The sequence below is a fragment of the Scyliorhinus torazame genome, chromosome 11 (assembly GCF_047496885.1).
Source record: "Scyliorhinus torazame isolate Kashiwa2021f chromosome 11, sScyTor2.1, whole genome shotgun sequence".
NCBI lineage: Eukaryota > Metazoa > Chordata > Chondrichthyes > Carcharhiniformes > Scyliorhinidae > Scyliorhinus > Scyliorhinus torazame.
The window spans coordinates 181,633,784-181,652,315 of NC_092717.1; the positions used below are offsets into that span (position 1 = coordinate 181,633,784).

Below are 18,532 nucleotides of genomic sequence, written 5' to 3' on the forward strand. Positions count from 1 at the left end.
TTTTGTGATCACTTTGCATTGTGGCTGGATGCCGCCAGTAAGGTGGCAAATCTGGTTCTGTAGCTCAGGTCATTGATTGTTAGTGCAGTAGGCAGCTTGTCACTCTCATAACCAGAAGATCCTGTCATGCATGCTCAGAGATTAAAGGCTTTTTTCGCATCTTCTTTTCTGCCAAACCCGTCACATTGCATCTCCGCTGCTGGCAGCAATGCAATCAACATGCTTGTGGAAAGTGTGCAAAACATTGGCAAGTGTGCAGAACATTGGGAATGGCAGTCTATCAGCTCGTGGCAAAACAGAGCATTTGTGTCAAATGTTGGTTGATTGACACAATTTGTGGGCCTGAAGCGTTGGCCCAAAGATAAAATGAAAGTGGAGAATGTGGGCATCAATCCCACTACCTCTCACATGCTAAGCGAGCACGCTACCATTTGAGCTAATTCCCCCAATTTGTCTTCAGCTGCCCATTTCTTGGGCACAGGTTCTCTCAGTGCCTGTCTCCAAGGAACTCCAGAAATGACTCAGCAATTCTGCATCAAGCTATCATCTAATGATCAAGTAAGAATCCTGCTTTTAGCTAAGTTTTTTTTCTGACATACTTACTTCTTAAAGGGCACACATAAATTGTATTTGGCATTCAGGCACCTGCCTGACAAAGACTTTGCTAAATTCACCCCTGGAAACATGTGCTGTACAGAGTTGGCAATCGAGGCAAACCGATCACGTCGACGTTCTTTCCTGATTGTTGTCCCGCCAACTTTATTTCGCCATCTTAATGGCAAAGATATGGCCGTGCTGTGATCCTTCATCTGCTACCCGGATTTGGACTGTGTCATAATGGATATCGTTTCTAACTTTGTGTCGCAATCTGCTGTCTACTTCTCTCATTGGACTCAATATTTTATGAACACTTTACATTGTGGCTAAATGCAGTTTGTAAGATGGCAAATGTGGTGTGTAACTTAGGTCATTCTTTGTCACTGCAGTAGGCTGGGTTTCACTCTCATAATCTGAAGGTGCTGTTGAATGGTGAGAAAAAGAAAAGCTGTTTTGCACCTTACTTTCTTCCATTCCCGTCACATTGCATCTCCGTTGCTGACAGCACTGGAAGCAACATGCTTGTGGCAGCTGTGCAAATCATTCGGACTGGCAGTGAATCAGCACATGGACAAACTGAGGGCAAGTGTCAACTGTGTCCACAAGGGATGGGCCCGAGCATTGGGCCAAATATAAAACTAAATTGGAGAATGTGGGCATCGATCCCACTACCTCTTACATGCAAAGCAAGCACTCTCCCATTTGAGCTAATTCCCCAGACAGCTAGCTAAGTCATATTACTTGCTAGCCAGGACCTTCTGAGTGAGTATCTCCAAGGTGCTGAAGAATTGGCTCAGCTTTTCTGCATCGGGTATGCCTGCTGCTTTCAAATCTGTAATAGCTCGATTGAATCAACATGACCCAGCTTTACCCATCAGCACAATGGGACACCACAGTGGCCATGTCATAACAGGTAAATAGGCCCAACTTAAAGACTCCAAACAAGCGAGAACAAAAAATACCAGTCAGCACAAGTGTGAGGGAGCAGTCGAAAACCCTGACTCAGTGATAGAAATCTTTCTATGCGTGCAGGTGAGTGCTCAATTTTCCATGCGCTGCAGCTCAGAGGCCCCCTGCTGGCCTCTGGATGCAACTGCAGAAGGAACAAACCTGTGTTGAGGCTCATTTCTGACATGAAATAAAAGATAGCTCTACCGCCTTAGAAGGAACATGGTAAGCCACAATCGATTTAGGAATACTGTTTTAGGAAAGCTTTCCTTATGCACACCTACTTTGAAAAGGACACACTAATTGTATTGGGCTTTCAAGCAGCGACCTGACAATGCCTTTGATACATTCACCCATTGAGTCTGCAGCTCTCCCGGTTGAGCAATCGAGGCAATGCAATGAATTCGACGCTTTGCTGTGTCTTCATCATGCACCTTTACACCGACAGCTTATCTCCAAAGCTGTGGTGGGCATGCTGTGCCCCGCCACCTGCTCCCTGCAGATTGGACTTGTGTTATACTGGAGAATGTTTCTGACTCTGTATCGCAAACTGCTGCATTATTCTTTCATCTGCCCCAATCTTTTGTGATCACTTTGCATTGTGGCTGGATGCCGCCAGTAAGGTGGCAAATCTGGTTCTGTAGCTCAGGTCATTGATTGTTAGTGCAGTAGGCAGCTTGTCACTCTCATAACCAGAAGATCCTGTCATGCATGCTCAGAGATTAAAGGCTTTTTTCGCATCTTCTTTTCTGCCAAAACCGTCACATTGCATCTCCGCTGCTGGCAGCAATGCAATCAACATGCTTGAGGAAAGTGTGCACAACATTGGCAAGTGTGCAAAACATTGGGAATGGCAGTCTATCAGCTCGTGGCAAAACAGAGCATTTGTGTCAACTGTTGGTTGATTGACACAATTTGTGGGCCTGAAGCGTTGGCCCAAAGATAAAATGAAAGTGGAGAATGTGGGCATCGATCCCACGACCTCCCACATGCTAAGCGAGCGCTCTACCATTTGAGCTAATTCCCCCAATTTGTTTCCAGCTGCCCATTTATTGGGCCCAGATTCTCTCAATGCCTGTCTCCAAGGATCTCCAGAAATGACTCAGCAATTCTGCATCAAGCTATCATCTAATGATCAAGTAAGAATCCTGCTTTTAGCTAAGATTTTTGTCTGACATAGTTACTTCTTAAAGGGCACACATAAATTGTATTTGGCATTCAGGCACCTGCCTGACAAAGACTTTGCTAAATTCACCCCTGGAAACATGTGCTGTACAGAGTTGGCAATCGAGGCAAACCGATCACGTCGACGTTCTTTCCTGATTGTTGGCCCTGCAACTTTATTTTGCCATCTTAATGGCAAAGATATGGCCGTGCTGTGATCCTTCATCTGCTACCCGGATTTGGACTGTGTCGTAATGGGTATCGTTTCTAACTTTGTATCGCAAACTGCTGTCTACTTCTCTCATTGGACTCAATATTTTATGAACACTTTACATTGTGGCTAAATGCAGTTTGTAAGATGGCAAATGTGGTGTGTAACTTAGGTCATTCTTTGTCACTGCAGTAGGCTGGGTTTCACTCTCATAATCTGAAGGTGCTGTTGAATGGTGAGAAAAAGAAAAGCTGTTTTGCACCTTACTTTCTTCCATTCCCGTCACATTGCATCTCCGTTGCTGACAGCAATGGAAGCAACATGCTTGTGGCAGCTGTGCAAATCATTCTGATTGGCAGTGAATCAGCACATGTTAAACTGGGGGCAAGTGTCAACTGTGCACACAAGGGATGGGCCCGAGCATTGGGCCGAATATAAAACCAAATTGGAGAATGTGGGCATCGATCCCACTACCTCTAACATGCAAAGCAAGCACTCTCCCATTTGAGCTAATTCCCCAGACAGATAGCTGAGTCATATTACTTGCTAGCCAGGACCTTCTGAGTGAGTATCTCCAAGGTGCTGAAGAATTGGCTCAGCTTTTCTGCATCGGGTATGCCTGCTGCTTTCAAATCTGTAATAGCTCGATTGAATCAACATGACCCAGCTTTACCCATCAGCACAATGGGACACCACAGTGGCCATGTCATAACAGGTAAAGAGGCCCAACTTAAAGACTCCAAACAAGCGAGAACAAAAAATACCAGTCAGCACTAGTGTGAGGGAGCAGTCGACAACCCTGACTCAGTGATAGAAATCTTTCTATGCGTGCAGGTGAGTGCTCAATTTTCCATGCGCTGCAGCTCAGAGGACCCCTGCTGGCCTCTGGATGCAACTGCAGAAGCAACAAAGCTGTGTTGAGGCTCATTTCTGACATGAAATAAAAGATCGCTCTACAGCCTTAGAAGCAACATGGTAAGCCACAATCAATTTAGGAATACTGTTTTAGGAAAGCTTCCCTTATGCACACCTACTTTGAAAAGGACACACTAATTGTATTGGGCTTTCAAGCAGCGACCTGACAATGCCTTTGATACATTCACCCATTGAGTCTGCAGCTCTCCCGGTTGAGCAATCGAGGCAATGCAATGAATTTGACGCTTTGCTGTGTCTTCATCATGCACCTTTACATCGACAGCTTAACGCCAAAGCTGTGGTGGGCATGCTGTGCCCCGCCAGCTGCTCCCTGCAGATTGGACTTGTGTTATACTGGAGAATGTTTCTGACTCTGTATCGCAAACTGCTGCATTATTCTTTCATCTGCCACAATCTTTTGTGATCACTTTGCATTGTGGCTGGATGCCGCCAGTAAGGTGGCAAATCTGGTTCTGGACATCAGGTCATTGATTGTTAGTGCAGTAGGCAGCTTGTCACTCTCATAACCAGAAGATCCTGTCATGCATGCTCAGAGATTAAAGGCTTTTTTCGCATCTTCTTTTCTGCCAAACCCGTCACATTGCATCTCCGCTGCTGGCAGCAATGCGATCAACATGCTTGTGGAAAGTGTGCAAAACATTGGCAAGTGTGCAAAACATTGGGAATGGCAGTCTATCAGCTCGTGGCAAAACAGAGCATTTGTGTCAACTGTTGGTTGATTGACACAATTTGTGGGCCTGAAGCGTTGGCCCAAAGATAAAATGAAAGTGGAGAATGTGGGCATCGATCCCACTACCTCCCACATGCTAAGCGAGCGCTCTACCATTTGAGGTAATTCCCCCAATTTGTCGCCAGCTGCCCATTTATTGGGCCCAGATTCTCTCAATGCCTGTCTCCAAGGATCTCCAGAAATGACTCAGCAATTCTGCATCAAGCTATCATCTAATGATCAAGTAAGAATCCTGCTTTTAACTAAGTTTTTTGTCTGACATACTTACTTCTTAAAGGGCACACATAAATTGTATTTGGCATTCAGGCACCTGCCTGACAAAGACTTTGCTCAATTCACCCTGGAAACATGTGCTGTACAGAGTTGGCAATCGAGGCAAACCGATCACGTCGACGTTCTTTCCTGATTGTTGGCCCTGCAACTTTATTTTGCCATCTTAATGGCAAAGATATGGCCGTGCTGTGATCCTTCATCTGCTACCCGGATTTGGACTGTGTCGTAATGGGTATCGTTTCTAACTTTGTATCGCAAACTGCTGTCTACTTCTCTCATTGGACTCAATATTTTATGAACACTTTACATTGTGGCTAAATGCAGTTTGTAAGATGGCAAATGTGGTGTGTAACTTAGGTCATTCTTTGTCACTGCAGTAGGCTGGGTTTCACTCTCATAATCTGAAGGTGCTGTTGAATGGTGAGAAAAAGAAAAGCTGTTTTGCACCTTACTTTCTTCCATTCCCGTCACATTGCATCTCCGTTGCTGACAGCAATGGAAGCAACATGCTTGTGGCAGCTGTGCAAATCATTCTGATTGGCAGTGAATCAACACATGGACAAACTGGGGGCAAGTGTCAACTGTGCACACAAGGGATGGGCCCGAGCATTGGGCCGAATATAAAACCAAATTGGAGAATGTGGGCATCGATCCCACTACCTCTTACATGCAAAGCAAGCGCTCTCCCATTTGAGCTAATTCCCCAGACAGATAGCTAAGTCATATTACTTGCTAGCCAGGACCTTCTGAGTGAGTATCTCCAAGGTGCTGAAGAATTGGCTCAGCTTTTCTGCATCGGGTATGCCTGCTGCTTTCAAATCTGTAATAGCTCGATTGAATCAACATGACCCAGCTTTACCCATCAGCACAATGGGACACCACAGTGGCCATGTCATAACAGGTAAAGAGGCCCAACTTAAAGACTCCAAACAAGCGAGAACAAAAAATACCAGTCAGCACTAGTGTGAGGGAGCAGTCGACAACCCTGACTCAGTGATAGAAATCTTTCTATGCGTGCAGGTGAGTGCTCAATTTTCCATGCACTGCAGCTCAGAGGAACCCCTGCTGGCCTCTGGATGCAACTGCAGTATCAACAAAGCTGTGTTGAGGCTCATTTCTGACATGAAATAAAAGATAGCTCTACCGCCTTAGAAGGAACATGGTAAGCCACAATCGATTTAGGGATACTTTTTTAGGAAAGCTTTCCTTATGCACACCTACTTTGAAAAGGACACACTAATTGTATTGGGCTTTCAAGCAGCGACCTGACAATGCCTTTGATACATTCACCCATTCAGTCTGCAGCTCTCCCGGTTGAGCAATCGAGGCAATGCAATGAATTTGACGCTTTGCTGTGTCTTCATCATGCACCTTTACATCGACAGCTTAACTCCAAAGCTGTGGTGGGCATGCTGTGCCCCGCCAGCTGCTCCCTGCAGATTGGACTTGTGTTATACTGGAGAATGTTTCTGACTCTGTATCGCAAACTGCTGCATTATTCTTTCATCTGCCACAATCTTTTGTGATCACTTTGCATTGTGGCTGGATGCCGCCAGTAAGGTGGCAAATCTGGTTCTGGAGCTCAGGTCATTGATTGTTAGTGCAGTAGGCAGCTTGTCACTCTCATAACCAGAAGATCCTGTCATGCATGCTCAGAGATTAAAGGCTTTTTTCGCATCTTCTTTTCTGCCAAACCCGTCACATTGCATCTCCGCTGCTGGCAGCAATGCAATCAACATGCTTGAGGAAAGTGTGCACAACATTGGCAAGTGTGCAAAACATTCGGAATGGCAGTCTATCAGCACGTGGCAAAACAGAGCATTTGTGTCAACTGTTGGTTGATTGACACAATTTGTGGGCCTGAAGCGTTGGCCCAAATATGAAGTGAAAGTGGAGAATGTGGGCATCGATCCCACTACCTCTCACATGCTAAGCGAGCACTCTACCATTTGAGCTAATTCCCCCAATTTATCTTCAGCTGCCCATTTCTTGGGCCCAGGTTCTCTCAGTGCCTGTCTCCAAGGAACTCCAGAAATGACTCAGCAATTCTGCATCAAGCTATCATCTCATGATCAAGTAAGAATCCTGCTTTAAGCTAAGTTTTTTTTCTGACATACTTACTTCTTAAAGGGCACACATAAATTGTATTTGGCATTCAGGCACCTGCCTGACAAAGACTTTGCTAAATTCACCCCTGGAAACATGTGCTGTACAGAGTTGGCAATCGAGGCAAACCGATCACGTCGACGTTCTTTCCTGATTGTTGTCCCGGCAACTTTATTTTGCCATCTTAATGGCAAAGATATGGCCGTGCTGTGATCCTTCATCTGCTACCCGGATTTGGACTGTGTCGTAATGGGTATCGTTTCTAACTTTGTATCGCAAACTGCTGTCTACTTCTCTCATTGGACTCAATATTTTATGAACACTTTACATTGTGGCTAAATGCAGTTTGTAAGATGGCAAATGTGGTGTGTAACTTAGGTCATTCTTTGTCACTGCAGTAGGCTGGGTTTCACTCTCATAATCTGAAGGTGCTGTTGAATGGTGAGAAAAAGAAAAGCTGTTTTGCACCTTACTTTCTTCCATTCCCGTCACATTGCATCTCCGTTGCTGACAGCAATGGAAGCAACATGCTTGTGGCAGCTGTGCAAATCATTCTGATTGGCAGTGAATCAGCACATGTTAAACTGGGGGCAAGTGTCAACTGTGCACACAAGGGATGGGCCCGAGCATTGGGCCGAATATAAAACCAAATTGGAGAATGTGGGCATCGATCCCACTACCTCTAACATGCAAAGGAAGCGCTCTCCCATTTGAGCTAATTCCCCAGACAGAGAGCTAAGTCATATTACTTGCTAGCCAGGACCTTCTGAGTGATTATCTCCAAGGTGCTGAAGAATTGGCTCAGCTTTTCTGCATCAGGTAAGCCTGCTGCTTTCGAATCAGTAATATCTCGATTGAATCAACATGACCCAGCTTTACCCATCAGCACAATGGGACACCACAGTGGCCATGTCATAACAGGTAAAGAGGCCCAACTTAAAGACTCCATACAAGCGAGAACAAAAAATACCAGTCAGCACTAGTGTGAGGGAGCAGTCGACAACCCTGACTCAGTGATAGAAATCTTTCTTTGCGTGCAGGTGAGTGCTCAATTTTCCATGCACTGCAGCTCAGAGGAACCCCTGCTGGCCTCTGGATGCAACTGCAGAATCAACAAAGCTGTGTTGAGGCTCATTTCTGACATGAAATAAAAGATAGCTCGACCGCCTTAGAAGGAACATGGTAAGCCACAATCAATTTAGGAATACTGTTTTAGGAAAGCTTCCCTTATGCCCACCTACTTTGAAAAGGACACACTAATTGTATTGGGCTTTCAAGCAGCGACCTGACAATGCCTTTGATACATTCACCCATTGAGTCTGCAGCTCTCCCGGTTGAGCAATCGAGGCAATGCAATGAATTTGACGCTTTGCTGTGTCTTCATCATGCACCTTTACATCGACAGCTTAACGCCAAAGCTGTGGTGGGCATGCTGTGCCCCGCCAGCTGCTCCCTGCAGATTGGACTTGTGTTATACTGGAGAATGTTTCTGACTCTGTATCGCAAACTGATGCATTATTCTTTCATCTGCCACAATCTTTTGTGATCACTTTGCATTGTGGCTGGATGCCGCCACTAAGGTGGCAAATCTGGTTCTGGAGCTCAGGTCATTGATTGTTAGTGCAGTAGGCAGCTTGTCACTCTCATAACCAGAAGATCCTGTCATGCATGCTCAGAGATTAAAGGCTTTTTTCGCATCTTCTTTTCTGCCAAACCCGTCACATTGCATCTCCGCTGCTGGCAGCAATGCAATCAACATGCTTGTGGAAAGTGTGCAAAACATTGGCAAGTGTGCAAAACATTCGGAATGGCAGTCTATCAGCTCGGGGTAAAACAGAGCATTTGTGTCAACTGTTGATTGATTGACACAATTTGTGGGCCTGAAGCGTTGGCCCAAAGATAAAATGAAAGTGGAGAATGTGGGCATCGATCCCACTACCTTCCACATGCTAAGTGAGCGCTCTACCATTTGAGCTAATTCCCCCAATTTGTCTCCAGCTGCCCATTTATTGGGCCCAGATTCTCTCAATGCCTGTCTCCAAGGATCTCCAGAAATGACTCAGCAATTCTGAATCAAGCTATCATCTAATGATCAAGTAAGAATCCTGCTTTTAGCTAAGTTTTTTGTCTGACATACTTACTTCTTAAAGGGCACACATAAATTGTATTTGGCATTCAGGCACCTGCCTGACAAAGACTTTGCTAAATTCACCCCTGGAAACATGTGCTGTACAGAGTTGGCAATCGAGGCAAACCGATCACGTCGACGTTCTTTCCTGATTGTTGGCCCTGCAACTTTATTTCGCCATCTTAATGGCAAAGATATGGCCGTGCTGTGATCCTTCATCTGCTACCCGGATTTGGACTGTGTCGTAATGGGTATCGTTTCTAACTTTGTATCGCAAACTGCTGTCTACTTCTCTCATTGGACTCAATATTTTATGAACACTTTACATTGTGGCTAAATGCAGTTTGTAAGATGGCAAATGTGGTGTGTAACTTAGGTCATTCTTTGTCACTGCAGTAGGCTGGGTTTCACTCTCATAATCTGAAGGTGCTGTTGAATGGTGAGAAAAAGAAAAGCTGTTTTGCACCTTACTTTCTTCCATTCCCGTCACATTGCATCTCCGTTGCTGACAGCAATGGAAGCAACATGCTTGTGGCAGCTGTGCAAATCATTCTGATTGGCAGTGAATCAGCACATGGACAAACTGGGGGCAAGTGTCAACTGTGCACACAAGGGATGGGCCCGAGCATTGGGCCGAATATAAAACCAAATTGGAGAATGTGGGCATCGATCCCACTACCTCTTACATGCAAAGCAAGCGCTCTCCCATTTGAGCTAATTCCCCAGACAGATAGCTAAGTCATATTACTTGCTAGCCAGGACCTTCTGAGTGAGTATCTCCAAGGTGCTGAAGAATTGGCTCAGCTTTTCTGCATCGGGTATGCCTGCTGCTTTCAAATCTGTAATAGCTCGATTGAATCAACATGACCCAGCTTTACCCATCAGCACAATGGGACACCACAGTGGCCATGTCATAACAGGTAAAGAGGCCCAACTTAAAGACTCCAAACAAGCGAGAACAAAAAATACCAGTCAGCACTAGTGTGAGGGAGCAGTCGACAACCCTGACTCAGTGATAGAAATCTTTCTATGCGTGCAGGTGAGTGCTCAATTTTCCATGCACTGCAGCTCAGAGGAACCCCTGCTGGCCTCTGGATGCAACTGCAGTATCAACAAAGCTGTGTTGAGGCTCATTTCTGACATGAAATAAAAGATAGCTCTACCGCCTTAGAAGGAACATGGTAAGCCACAATCGATTTAGGAATACTTTTTTAGGAAAGCTTTCCTTATGCACACCTACTTTGAAAAGGACACACTAATTGTATTGGGCTTTCAAGCAGCGACCTGACAATGCCTTTGATACATTCACCCATTCAGTCTGCAGCTCTCCCGGTTGAGCAATCGAGGCAAAGCAATGAATTTGACGCTTTGCTGTGTCTTCATCATGCACCTTTACATCGACAGCTTAACTCCAAAGCTGTGGTGGGCATGCTGTGCCCCGCCACCTGCTCCCTGCAGATTGGACTTGTGTTATACTGGATAATGTTTCTGACTCTGTATCGCAAACTGCTGCATTATTCTTTCATCTGCCCCAATCTTTTGTGATCACTTTGCATTGTGGCTGGATGCCGCCAGTTAGGTGGCAAATCTGGTTCTGGAGCTCAGGTCATTGATTGTTAGTGCAGTAGGCAGCTTGTCACTCTCATAACCAGAAGATCCTGTCATGCATGCTCAGAGATTAAAGGCTTTTTTCGCATCTTCTTTTCTGCCAAACCCGTCACATTGCATCTCCGCTGCTGGCAGCAATGCAATCAACATGCTTGAGGAAAGTGTGCACAACATTGGCAAGTGTGCAAAACATTCGGAATGGCAGTCTATCAGCACGTGGCAAAACAGAGCATTTGTGTCAACTGTTGGCTGATTGACACAATTTGTGGGCCTGAAGCGTTGGCCCAAATATGAAGTGAAAGTGGAGAATGTGGGCATCAATCCCACTACCTCTCACATGCTAAGCGAGCACTCTACCATTTGAGCTAATTCCCCCAATTTATCTTCAGCTGCCCATTTCTTGGGCCCAGGTTCTCTCAGTGCCTGTCTCCAAGGAACTCCAGAAATGACTCAGCAATTCTGCATCAAGCTATCATCTCATGATCAAGTAAGAATCCTGCTTTTAGCTAAGTTTTTTTTCTGACATACTTACTTCTTAAAGGGCACACATAAATTGTATTTGGCATTCAGGCACCTGCCTGACAAAGACTTTGCTAAATTCACCCCTGGAAACATGTGCTGTACAGAGTTGGCAATCGAGGCAAACCGATCACGTCGACGTTCTTTCCTGATTGTTGTCCCGCCAACTTTATTTCGCCATCTTAATGGCAAAGATATGGCCGTGCTGTGATCCTTCATCTGCTACCCGGATTTGGACTGTGTCGTAATGGGTATCGTTTCTAACTTTGTATCGCAAACTGCTGTCTACTTCTCTCATTGGACTCAATATTTTATGAACACTTTACATTGTGGCTAAATGCAGTTTGTAAGATGGCAAATGTGGTGTGTAACTTAGGTCATTCTTTGTCACTGCAGTAGGCTGGGTTTCACTCTCATAATCTGAAGGTGCTGTTGAATGGTGAGAAAAAGAAAAGCTGTTTTGCACCTTACTTTCTTCCATTCCCGTCACATTGCATCTCCGTTGCTGACAGCAATGGAAGCAACATGCTTGTGGCAGCTGTGCAAATCATTCGGATTGGCAGTGAATCAGCACATGGACAAACTGGGGGCAAGTGTCAACTGTGCACACAAGGGATGGGCCCGAGCATTGGGCCGAATATAAAACTAAATTGGAGAATGTGGGCATCGATCCCACTACCTCTTACATGCAAAGCAAGCGCTCTCCCATTTGAGCTAATTCCCCAGACAGATAGCTAAGTCATATTACTTGCTAGCCAGGACCTTCTGAGTGAGTATCTCCAAGGTGCTGAAGAATTGGCTCAGCTTTTCTGCATCGGGTATGCCTGCTGCTTTCAAATCTGTAATAGCTCGATTGAATCAACATGACCCAGCTTTACCCATCAGCACAATGGGACACCACAGTGGCCATGTCATAACAGGTAAAGAGGCCCAACTTAAAGACTCCAAACAAGCGAGAACAAAAAATACCAGTCAGCACTAGTGTGAGGGAGCAGTCGACAACCCTGACTCAGTGATAGAAATCTTTCTATGCGTGCAGGTGAGTGCTCAATTTTCCATGCACTGCAGCTCAGAGGAACCCCTGCTGGCCTCTGGATGCAACTGCAGTATCAACAAAGCTGTGTTGAGGCTCATTTCTGACATGAAATAAAAGATAGCTCTACCGCCTTAGAAGGAACATGGTAAGCCACAATCGATTTAGGAATACTTTTTTAGGAAAGCTTTCCTTATGCACACCTACTTTGAAAAGGACACACTAATTGTATTGGGCTTTCAAGCAGCGACCTGACAATGCCTTTGATACATTCACCCATTCAGTCTGCAGCTCTCCCGGTTGAGCAATCGAGGCAAAGCAATGAATTTGACGCTTTGCTGTGTCTTCATCATGCACCTTTACATCGACAGCTTAACTCCAAAGCTGTGGTGGGCATGCTGTGCCCCGCCACCTGCTCCCTGCAGATTGGACTTGTGTTATACTGGATAATGTTTCTGACTCTGTATCGCAAACTGCTGCATTATTCTTTCATCTGCCCCAATCTTTTGTGATCACTTTGCATTGTGGCTGGATGCCGCCAGTTAGGTGGCAAATCTGGTTCTGGAGCTCAGGTCATTGATTGTTAGTGCAGTAGGCAGCTTGTCACTCTCATAACCAGAAGATCCTGTCATGCATGCTCAGAGATTAAAGGCTTTTTTCGCATCTTCTTTTCTGCCAAACCCGTCACATTGCATCTCCGCTGCTGGCAGCAATGCAATCAACATGCTTGAGGAAAGTGTGCACAACATTGGCAAGTGTGCAAAACATTCGGAATGGCAGTCTATCAGCACGTGGCAAAACAGAGCATTTGTGTCAACTGTTGGTTGATTGACACAATTTGTGGGCCTGAAGCGTTGGCCCAAATATGAAGTGAAAGTGGAGAATGTGGGCATCGATCCCACTACCTCTCACATGCTAAGCGAGCACTCTACCATTTGAGCTAATTCCCCCAATTTATCTTCAGCTGCCCATTTCTTGGGCACAGGTTCTCTCAGTGCCTGTCTCCAAGGAACTCCAGAAATGACTCAGCAATTCTGCATCAAGCTATCATCTCATGATCAAGTAAGAATCCTGCTTTTAGCTAAGTTTTTTTTCTGACATACTTACTTCTTAAAGGGCACACATAAATTGTATTTGGCATTCAGGCACCTGCCTGACAAAGACTTTGCTAAATTCACCCCTGGAAACATGTGCTGTACAGAGTTGGCAATCGAGGCAAACCGATCACGTCGACGTTCTTTCCTGATTGTTGTCCCGCCAACTTTATTTCGCCATCTTAATGGCAAAGATATGGCCGTGCTGTGATCCTTCATCTGCTACCCGGATTTGGACTGTGTCGTAATGGGTATCGTTTCTAACTTTGTATCGCAAACTGCTGTCTACTTCTCTCATTGGACTCAATATTTTATGAACACTTTACATTGTGGCTAAATGCAGTTTGTAAGATGGCAAATGTGGTGTGTAACTTAGGTCATTCTTTGTCACTGCAGTAGGCTGGGTTTCACTCTCATAATCTGAAGGTGCTGTTGAATGGTGAGAAAAAGAAAAGCTGTTTTGCACCTTACTTTCTTCCATTCCCGTCACATTGCATCTCCGTTGCTGACAGCAATGGAAGCAACATGCTTGTGGCAGCTGTGCAAATCATTCTGATTGGCAGTGAATCAGCACATGTTAAACTGGGGGCAAGTGTCAACTGTGCACACAAGGGATGGGCCCGAGCATTGGGCCGAATATAAAACCAAATTGGAGAATGTGGGCATCGATCGCACTACCTCTAACATGCAAAGCAAGCGCTCTCCCATTTGAGCTAATTCCCCAGACAGATAGCTAAGTCATATTACTTGCTAGCCAGGACCTTCTGAGTGAGTATCTCCAAGGTGCTGAAGAATTGGCTCAGCTTTTCTGCATCGGGTATGCCTGCTGCTTTCAAATCTGTAATAGCTCGATTGAATCAACATGACCCAGCTTTACCCATCAACACAATGGGACACCACAGTGGCCATGTCATAACAGGTAAAGAGGCCCAACTTAAAGACTCCAAACAAGCGAGAACAAAAAATACCAGTCAGCACTAGTGTGAGGGAGCAGTCGACAACCCTGACTCAGTGATAGAAATCTTTCTATGCGTGCAGGTGAGTGCTCAATTTTCCATGCGCTGCAGCTCAGAGGACCCCTGCTGGCCTCTGGATGCAACTGCAGAAGCAACAAAGCTGTGTTGAGGCTCATTTCTGACATGAAATAAAAGATCGCTCTACAGCCTTAGAAGCAACATGGTAAGCCACAATCAATTTAGGAATACTGTTTTAGGAAAGCTTCCCTTATGCACACCTACTTTGAAAAGGACACACTAATTGTATTGGGCTTTCAAGCAGCGACCTGACAATGCCTTTGATACATTCACCCATTGAGTCTGCAGCTCTCCCGGTTGAGCAATCGAGGCAATGCAATGAATTTGACGCTTTGCTGTGTCTTCATCATGCACCTTTACATCGACAGCTTAACGCCAAAGCTGTGGTGGGCATGCTGTGCCCCGCCAGCTGCTCCCTGCAGATTGGACTTGTGTTATACTGGAGAATGTTTCTGACTCTGTATCGCAAACTGCTGCATTATTCTTTCATCTGCCACAATCGTTTGTGATCACTTTGCATTGTGGCTGGATGCCGCCAGTAAGGTGGCAAATCTAGTTCTGGAGATCAGGTCATTGATTGTTAGTGCAGTAGGCAGCTTGTCACTCTCATAACCAGAAGATCCTGTCATGCATGCTCAGAGATTAAAGGCTTTTTTCGCATCTTCTTTTCTGCCAAACCCGTCACATTGCATCTCCGCTGCTGGCAGCAATGCAATCAACATGCTTGAGGAAAGTGTGCACAACATTGGCAAGTGTGCAAAACATTCGGAATGGCAGTCTATCAGCACGTGGCAAAACAGAGCATTTGTGTCAACTGTTGGTTGATTGACACAATTTGTGGGCCTGAAGCGTTGGCCCAAATATGAAGTGAAAGTGGAGAATGTGGGCATCGATCCCACTACCTCTCACATGCTAAGCGAGCACTCTACCATTTGAGCTAATTCCCCCAATTTATCTTCAGCTGCCCATTTCTTGGGCCCAGGTTCTCTCAGTGCCTGTCTCCAAGGAACTCCAGAAATGACTCAGCAATTCTGCATCAAGCTATCATCTCATGATCAAGTAAGAATCCTGCTTTTAGCTAAGTTTTTTTTCTGACATACTTACTTCTTAAAGGGCACACATAAATTGTATTTGGCATTCAGGCACCTGCCTGACAAAGACTTTGCTAAATTCACCCCTGGAAACATGTGCTGTACAGAGTTGGCAATCGAGGCAAACCGATCACGTCGACGTTCTTTCCTGATTGTTGTCCCGCCAACTTTATTTCGCCATCTTAATGGCAAAGATATGGCCGTGCTGTGATCCTTCATCTGCTACCCGGATTTGGACTGTGTCGTAATGGGTATCGTTTCTAACTTTGTATCGCAAACTGCTGTCTACTTCTCTCATTGGACTCAATATTTTATGAACACTTTACATTGTGGCTAAATGCAGTTTGTAAGATGGCAAATGTGGTGTGTAACTTAGGTCATTCTTTGTCACTGCAGTAGGCTGGGTTTCACTCTCATAATCTGAAGGTGCTGTTGAATGGTGAGAAAAAGAAAAGCTGTTTTGCACCTTACTTTCTTCCATTCCCGTCACATTGCATCTCCGTTGCTGACAGCAATGGAAGCAACATGCTTGTGGCAGCTGTGCAAATCATTCTGATTGGCAGTGAATCAGCACATGTTAAACTGGGGGCAAGTGTCAACTGTGCACACAAGGGATGGGCCCGAGCATTGGGCCGAATATAAAACCAAATTGGAGAATGTGGGCATCGATCGCACTACCTCTAACATGCAAAGCAAGCGCTCTCCCATTTGAGCTAATTCCCCAGACAGATAGCTAAGTCATATTACTTGCTAGCCAGGACCTTCTGAGTGAGTATCTCCAAGGTGCTGAAGAATTGGCTCAGCTTTTCTGCATCGGGTATGCCTGCTGCTTTCAAATCTGTAATAGCTCGATTGAATCAACATGACCCAGCTTTACCCATCAACACAATGGTACACCACAGTGGCCATGTCATAACAGGTAAAGAGGCCGAACTTAAAGACTCCAAACAAGCGAGAACAAAAAATACCAGTCAGCACTAGTGTGAGGGAGCAGTCGACAACCCTGACTCAGTGATAGAAATCTTTCTATGCGTGCAGGTGAGTGCTCAATTTTCCATGCGCTGCAGCTCAGAGGACCCCTGCTGGCCTCTGGATGCAACTGCAGAAGCAACAAAGCTGTGTTGAGGCTCATTTCTGACATGAAATAAAAGATCGCTCTACAGCCTTAGAAGCAACATGGTAAGCCACAATCAATTTAGGAATACTGTTTTAGGAAAGCTTCCCTTATGCACACCTACTTTGAAAAGGACACACTAATTGTATTTGGCTTTCAAGCAGCGACCTGACAATGCCTTTGATACATTCACCCATTGAGTCTGCAGCTCTCCCGGTTGAGCAATCGAGGCAATGCAATGAATTTGACGCTTTGCTGTGTCTTCATCATGCACCTTTACATCGACAGCTTAACGCCAAAGCTGTGGTGGGCATGCTGTGCCCCGCCAGCTGCTCCCTGCAGATTGGACTTGTGTTATACTGGAGAATGTTTCTGACTCTGTATCGCAAACTGCTGCATTATTCTTTCATCTGCCACAATCTTTTGTGATCACTTTGCATTGTGGCTGGATGCCGCCAGTAAGGTGGCAAATCTGGTTCTGGAGATCAGGTCATTGATTGTTAGTGCAGTAGGCAGCTTGTCACTCTCATAACCAGAAGATCCTGTCATGCATGCTCAGAGATTAAAGGCTTTTTTCGCATCTTCTTTTCTGCCAAACCCGTCACATTGCATCTCCGCTGCTGGCAGCAATGCGATCAACATGCTTGTGGAAAGTGTGCAAAACATTGGCAAGTGTGCAAAACATTGGGAATGGCAGTCTATCAGCTCGTGGCAAAACAGAGCATTTGTGTCAACTGTTGGTTGATTGACACAATTTGTGGGCCTGAAGCGTTGGCCCAAAGATAAAATGAAAGTGGAGAATGTGGGCATCGATCCCACTACCTCCCACATGCTAAGCGAGCGCTCTACCATTTGAGCTAATTCCCCCAATTTGTCTCCAGCTGCCCATTTATTGGGCCCAGATTCTCTCAATGCCTGTCTCCAAGGATCTCCAGAAATGACTCAGCAATTCTGCATCAAGCTATCATCTAATGATCAAGTAAGAATCCTGCTTGTAGCTAAGTTTTTTGTCTGACATACTTACTTCTTAAAGGGCACACATAAATTGTATTTGGCATTCAGGCACCTGCCTGACAAAGACTTTGCTAAATTCACCCTGGAAACATGTGCTGTACAGAGTTGGCAATCGAGGCAAACCGATCACGTCGACGTTCTTTCCTGATTGTTGGCCCTGCAACTTTATTTTGCCATCTTAATGGCAAAGATATGGCCGTGCTGTGATCCTTCATCTGCTACCCGGATTTGGACTGTGTCGTAATGGGTATCGTTTCTAACTTTGTATCGCAAACTGCTGTCTACTTCTCTCATTGGACTCAATATTTTATGAACACTTTACATTGTGGCTAAATGCAGTTTGTAAGATGGCAAATGTGGTGTGTAACTTAGGTCATTCTTTGTCACTGCAGTAGGCTGGGTTTCACTCTCATAATCTGAAGGTGCTGTTGAATGGTGAGAAAAAGAAAAGCTGTTTTGCACCTTACTTTCTTCCATTCCCGTCACATTGCATCTCCGTTGCTGACAGCAATGGAAGCAACATGCTTGTGGCAGCTGTGCAAATCATTCGGATTGGCAGTGAATCAGCACATGGACAAACTGGGGGCAAGTGTCAACTGTGCACACAAGGGATGGGCCCGAGCATTGGGCCGAATATAAAACCAAATTGGAGAATGTGGGCATCGATCCCGCTACCTCTTACATGCAAAGCAAGCGCTCTCCCATTTGAGCTAATTCCCCAGACAGATAGCTAAGTCATATTACTTGCTAGCCAGGACCTTCTGAGTGAGTATCTCCAAGGTGCTGAAGAATTGGCTCAGCTTTTCTGCATCGGGTATGCCTGCTGCTTTCAAATCTGTAATAGCTCGATTGAATCAACATGACCCAGCTTTACCCATCAGCACAATGGGACACCACAGTGGCCATGTCATAACAGGTAAAGAGGCCCAACT

The 18,532-nt window shown here is 45.4% G+C and overlaps 1 non-coding gene across 1 annotated transcript; it reads right to left on the bottom strand.

Moving 5' to 3' along the window:
- Nucleotides 1-2,499: 2,499 nt before the first annotated feature.
- Nucleotides 2,500-2,572, bottom strand: trnaa-agc (transfer RNA alanine (anticodon AGC)). Its single transcript has one exon. It is a non-coding gene; the product is annotated as a tRNA-Ala (tRNA).
- Nucleotides 2,573-18,532: the final 15,960 nt, after the last annotated feature.